The sequence below is a fragment of the Rattus norvegicus genome, chromosome 2 (genome assembly GCF_021556685.1).
Source record: "Rattus norvegicus strain SHRSP/BbbUtx chromosome 2, alternate assembly SHRSP_T2T, whole genome shotgun sequence".
Lineage (NCBI taxonomy): Eukaryota > Metazoa > Chordata > Mammalia > Rodentia > Muridae > Rattus > Rattus norvegicus.
In genome coordinates, this window is record NC_141535.1 from 44518854 (window position 1) to 44525658 (window position 6805).

Genomic DNA, 6805 nt, shown 5'->3' on the forward strand with positions numbered 1-6805 from the left:
CCTCTGCTTGTTCTAAATCGAGTATACTAAAACCATTTTCTTAATGTGCCTGAGACAGATGGGTGTGGTGGCTCACACCTGTAATCCCAGCATTGAGTCCGGGCATTTCCTGGGATTTCAAGGCCAGCTTGGAGTAATATCATTAAGTAGCAGACCAGCCAGGGCTACAAAGAAAGATTCTATCTGAAGAGACCAAAATTTAAAAATGAATTAAAAAGGAAGGAAGGAAGAAACAAAGAAAGAAAGAACGAAAGAAAGAGGTAAGGAGGGAGGGAGGGAGAGAGGGAGGGAGGGAGGGGGAAGGAAGGAAAGAAGGAAAGAAGGAAGGAAGGAAGGGAGGAAGGAAGGAAGGAAGGAAAGAAGGAAGGAAGGAAGAAACAAAGAAAGAAAGAACAAAAGAAAGAGGTAAGGAGGGAGGGAGGGAGAGAGGGAGGGAGGGGGGAAGGAAGGAAGGAAGGAAAGAAGGAAGGAAGGAAGGAAAGAAGGAAGGAAGGAAAGAAGGAAGGAAGGAAGGAAAGAAGGAAGGAAGGAAGGAAGAAACAAAGAAACAAAGAAAGGAACAAAAAAAACAAAGGAAAGAAGATCTGACTTGAATTGTTTTCTTGGCTTGGCTTGCAAGGACTAGTCAAATTTCTGACAGTTGACCTGCATTTCCAGCCGTGGGATTACTGAAATGGGGCTGTGTTTAGCATCCACCCCCACCCCTTTCACTCTCTCAGGAAAGTAATATTAATGGCATTCCAGGAGATCAGGGATCTTATCCCATCTTTCATGCTCTGATCTTGTCAGCATAATGAATTGGATAACTTCATGAGGGTGGCTAATGTTCAATTTGGTTAGTTTATGCAAATTGGTGTCTTTCAGGTGTGAGTCAGTCAGACTTGCTGCGACCTAGTGACCTAGAAAAAAAATGAGAGTGACAACTCTAAGAAAAGATTTCCTTTCTTTTTTTTTCAACAGCCTAAGTCTCATTGGTAAATCAAAACCCATCGTCATTGGTGTTTGACTGCAAGACTATTCTGGGTAGTTTTAGTTAACTTTCTTTCTGAAGCCGAGGAAATTAATATTTAATTTCAGATGTTGCTGAGTAGGAACATCCTTTGGGCCAATAAGACAAACTATTCATTCTCAAGCATTATCTTTTTCTGTATCCCAGTGAATAGCAGTCTTTTGTTGTCTTTGGCCATTTAGCATTGGCCCTTATAAATAAAATTTCAGCATCCAAACCTTTCTTAATGTCATCAGTTTTCTAGGGATGACACTGTAACAGGGCCCGGGACCTTAACACAACTGATTCCATGATAGAAGTGCCACTCAGGTTGCAAAACTCAACATGTATATAGTACCATCTGCCAAAAAGAAAGACCTAATCCATCAAAGTCCATAGTTATGAGAAAGTTCCTAGATGTACTAACCTTGCTTTTGATCTTCTGTACTTCTGCTTCGGGCTAACTTGTTATATTCTTGTTAACTGAAGTATGTTGACCCAGGACATGATTTTTTTGTGCTTAAAAGCTCACCCTGAGAAAAGCTTGGCGCTATGCTGGGAGCCCGAACACCCAGTGGAGTTGCTGGGCATCTAATAAAGACTTTCTATTGGCTTAAACTCATGTCTAAGCAATCTTCTCTAGTGAATTCCCCACAACATGACAATACCATGACTGCACAGCCCAGGCAACAGAGATTCATTTCTGAAACTAGAAACCCCAAATCAAGGAGTCTCTAAGATTGGTTCCCTCTGATGCCAGGAGGAGGCTCAGTTCTCTTCTTCTTTGTCATGTTGAGCAATCTTGCTGATTGCTTGTCTTGGAGAAGTATCACCCCAATGTATCCACCTTGATCGTTCCATGGAGTCTCTATGTACTTCTCACATATACCTCTTTATAAGAGTGGGCATTCTAGATTGGAGCCAATTTTAATGACCTCTTTTAATGTAATGACCTCCATAAAAGCCTTATGTCTAAGTTGGGTCACAGTCTAACATGTTGGAGCTTAGATTTCAGCATGTGAGTTGGGACAGAAGAGAAAACACAATTCAATCCCCTGTCCCTACTCTCCAAGAAAGGTATTGATGGGCACATTTTTAATTCTGGCAGAATAAGTTTATGGTCTTCCACTTTCCATGCACTCCATTTCTCTTCCTACTAATGCCAGAAACAAAAGTAATTTGACCTCTCTGTAACAAATGCATGATATCTGATTTATTTTGGCCCATAATTTCAGAGGTTTCAGTCCACAGTCAGTCAGCTACATTGCTTGAGGCAGATCATTAAGGCTGAAAGAGATGGAGTATGGCAAATTCCTTTCCTTTCACCCAGGCCCAAATTTGAACAGAAAAGCAATTTACTTTGGTTATTTATCAATAGATTTTCACTTCTCATTCTTTCCTTATTTTTATTCACTCTCTCCAGGCTTACTGAAGAAAAATTGATTTTATAATATTAATATAAAAAGAAATTTTATATTACTGTTAGTAACAAGTTCAGTAACAACACACCGTGTGAAGCAATGATGGTTGTAGGTATAGTCAATGTGAAGCCAGAGATGTGTCCTGTGTCCTAGGTGATGATTTGTCATAGAGATTAACATGCAATGGCCCACTGGAAAAACATCTCTATATCATTCGTCTCTGTGAAAAATACAATCACAAAAGCATGCAAAGAATCCCTTCCAAGGGCACTCAGAGATAACTGAAAGCTGGGTTTCTTATTTTCAGAAGAAATTGATCGCATTTCGAAACAGTAAGCAAATAGCAAGTGTTGGCTTCATTTCATGAAGAAATTATGTACCATTTTCTTTAACCTTTACAAACTCATGTTCAACTGAAGACGTGCAGTTTATATAATGCATTAAAGAATGCGTGTAGTACTTGAACAAATGGGCTCTGATTAAACTAACCGAGGCCAATTTTCTGGAATTGTGAGATACAAGAGGCATAACTGAGGGAGAAAAAAAAACCCTCATTTTAGAACAAAGTGCAGAGGTCAGGGTATTATTCCTCCATGTGCACATTTTTAGCTGTCCACTCAAAAATCAAGTATGCAGTTACATGACTCACCGATCTGACCTCCTAACCCAGCTTTATTAAATGGGCAGTGCGACCTGTCTTTCATTGTCTCTTCCAACCACAGCGTGTAAAGTCATTTTCCATATCCATCACTCCTCAACATCATGAGTACATACTTTACTGTTTCTACACTACGGCCATCACTACTCGATACGTCTATCATACCGAAGTACAGCAAACATTTGTCATGCGTGATAATAATCACCAGCAAAGTTCAGAGGAACAAATACTCCCCTTGAGAAGCTTCAAACTCTTATTAACCACACAGTAAACGTTAGTCGATTATTACCCTCAACTAGGAAAGGAAAGACTTTGGTACTGTCTCCGGGTAGGGAAATAGCAAAGCCCGGGCCTCTTGGCAGTCTATGCCTTGTGTCTTTGTTGCATATTTAGTCACTCTGAAGGATGAAATATTTCAAAGTTTGGCAAAGAAGTCTTTCCTTCCTTTTCTAATTTCCCACAGATTTTTATAAACTTTGGCTTTTGAACATACAAATGCATACAAAGCTAAAATTAATAGACAGAAGCAACTTTATACTCCAGCCATAGCCTAAACTGCAGTTAAAATCACTGAGCCAAGATGAAAATTATAAGGCAGAACAAAGGATATTTGAGTTCCATAAGTCTGGAAGAAAATTGGTATTAATAGCTACAGTCTACATCTTCATGGGAACCAAGCAGAAGCAGAGGCATGTCATTTCTCTGACTTCCCCTATGCCTCACTGCCTCAGCTTGCACATCGTTCTCCTCCTTGCTGCTCAAGTAAGCACATTATCTTTCCAGAACTTTATCTCATGCTAACCTTGAAACTCAACAACGTCTTTGAATCTGAGAGGTTTCTTTGTATTGAAAAATCATCAGGGTAATAAAATAAAGCTGAAGGGAGCATTCCAGTCAGACTCCCCAGGTCTGGTCTCAGAATCACCACACTGACTATAAGCTGTGTCTGATGATACTGCCTTTGTTATAAGCAGATGAAACAGTACATTGGCATTTCTCAAATGTTTTATGATTCTATTTCTTTGAAGCCCAATCTATCTGAAACATAGAAAAATAATCGTTTGAGTAATTAATGAGATGAGTTTTAAAGGTTTGGGTGGGATAACCAAAATAGCAAGTGATAAATATGGCAAGACTATGTTTATCTAACTTTATTATTTTTTATTTAAATTCTTTAGTTTTCAAGAATGTTATGCGTGAGTACTGTGTTTACATCATTTTTGTGTCTCTCCCTGCAAATATTTCTCTCACTCACCTTCAAATTTATGACCTCTTCTACCATTATTATTGGTGTATGTGTGTGGTTTTGTTGTTGTTTTGTGCGCACACACACACACACACACACACACACTCACACACACACTTAGAACTGTTCACTTAGGATTAAATAATCTTTCAGGAGCCTCATCTCTGGAGAAAACTGTTTCTCCCTCTCTCAGCAGCCATTTATTGCCCATACCTCTGGGAATCTTACTGAAATGCAACTGACAGAGAGGGGGGCAGGGGGAGAGAGAGAGTTGAACAGGGGTCTGCAGGTAAATCTTATTATAATATCTCTGTTTTGAGTAAGAAAAGTAGAAGGCAAACTTCATGGGTGGTAGGAAAACAGATGTACAAAGACAAGTAGTAACTGACATAAAGACAGGCATTCCAAATGGAAACAAGAATGATTAAAAACAATTAACTAAAATTTTTGGACCAGTAAATGCCAATAAAAGTAGTTCTGTTCATCTGGAGAACAAGATCCGTGAAGACCTCAGTTACCACATTGAACCTTAATTTGAGAAGAAAAGAAATACAAAACCTTGAAAGGTATTGGCCATTCCTGAGCATAAGTAAACCAGGATGCAAACACCATGGTACCACATCTATATGTAGATCGAAGTTAGGCCTAAACTAGGCTTGCTGGAGCTCTAGGCTAGAGACCCAAGGCCGAGAGTGATCATCAAGGCATGAGTGACTCCAGAGTGACCTTTACTTTGCCTCCAGTTGACCAAGAGTAGGACATTCCTTTAAGGTGTTCTTATGGTTAGTCACTTTCTAGTATGTTTACAGTCATTTCAAAGAACATCATCTGGGAAACAGCTATACACAATGAGATGATAAGAGGACTAGTTGCCAATCACAAGTATGGTCAGTTCTCTGCATCCATGCACACCACCAGAAATTCAGACTTGTTGCTCGCTCAACCATATTTTCTCTAAGAAACATTCCCAGTTCCTGACACAGCACACTACCAAGTTCAAAGCAGGAAAGCAAACAAGCTTATCTTCAGAGAATCAACTCAAGGACACTTGCTCTTTCCTTGGGGGGGTTGTATTAATGCAGCAAAATGGATTATGCTCTCCAAAGAAAGAAATCACCAGTGTGGTGTTCAGTGGATGGACAGACAGATGCTTGCATGCATGCATGGATAGATGGATGGATGGATGGATGGATGGATGGATGGATGGATGGATGGATGGATGGACGGACGGATGGACAGATGGATGGACGGAAGGATGGACGGATGGACGGATGGATGGATGGATGGATGGATGGATGGATGGATGGATGGATGGACAGATGGATGGACAGATGGACGGACAGATGGACGGATGGACGGACGGACGGATGGATGGATGGATGGATGGATGGACGGACGGACGGACGGACGGATGGATGGATGGATGGACGGATGGACAGATGGACGGACAGATGGATGGACAGATGGACGGATGGACGGACGGATGGACAGATGGACAGACGGACGGATGGACGGACGGACGGATGGATGGATGGATGATACTTATCCATCACTCCAGGCTTAGTATAGAGCCAGTTCTACTAACATATTCCTCCCACTCTGCTCTATGTGAAATCTGTGTCTTCCAGCGTCCTGCTGGCCCTCCCAGCATTCCTACTGCTGTGGCTTCTGCACAGAAATATTTCCATGTATAAACCTTGAAGTTTCTAAAATCTCCCAGAAGGAAACTGCCCCTCTCTCCACTCTTTGGTTTTCTTCTCCATGATATCCTTGCTGCCTAAGTGGTCATATCTTGCACAGCAAACCCAAAGACAATATTGTTCTATTCACAGATGATTTTTCCTAGTTCACAGTAAGGCAGGCTTCTCAAACACAGGCCTGCGAGCACTCACAGCTCCAAGCTTTTCTCTTTTCCTGAGAGGTGCTAGGCTGGCTTGGATAAGGAAAGTCAACAAGATGTGTATGTGCCTTGCAAGTTTGCTCAAGATAACAACAAAGAAACTCCTGTTTCACACTCAAGGAAGCAAGAGAATTATAAAGTAGGTGGGAAGGACCAAAGACCACTCAACACATACACACACACACACACACACACACACACACACACACACACATACACACACAGAAGGCAGATAGAGGACAAAGGAACAAAATACTAAATCAGCAATATTCAAGATGCTGTCTAAAGCCTCAAATGCACATAGAATAACTTTTTAATTGTAGCTCACGTGCACTTAGACATTTCTTTCTCGGAAACAGCAGGCACAGCAGCCTCGTGGATCCCACACGCTCCACTGTGTACAGTACTTCTGTCACAGCTGACAAGCATAAATAGGCCTAAAATAGCCCTACGGCTTTTATTCCCTTTATTGCAAGTAAACACAGCCCACTGCCACTGCAGCTTAAGGCATTCTCAGCTCCAGTGCTGACTCACGAAAGACCACTTAACTTCTGTTCCTTAGTGTGTGCCTGGATGAAAGGGAACAATACCA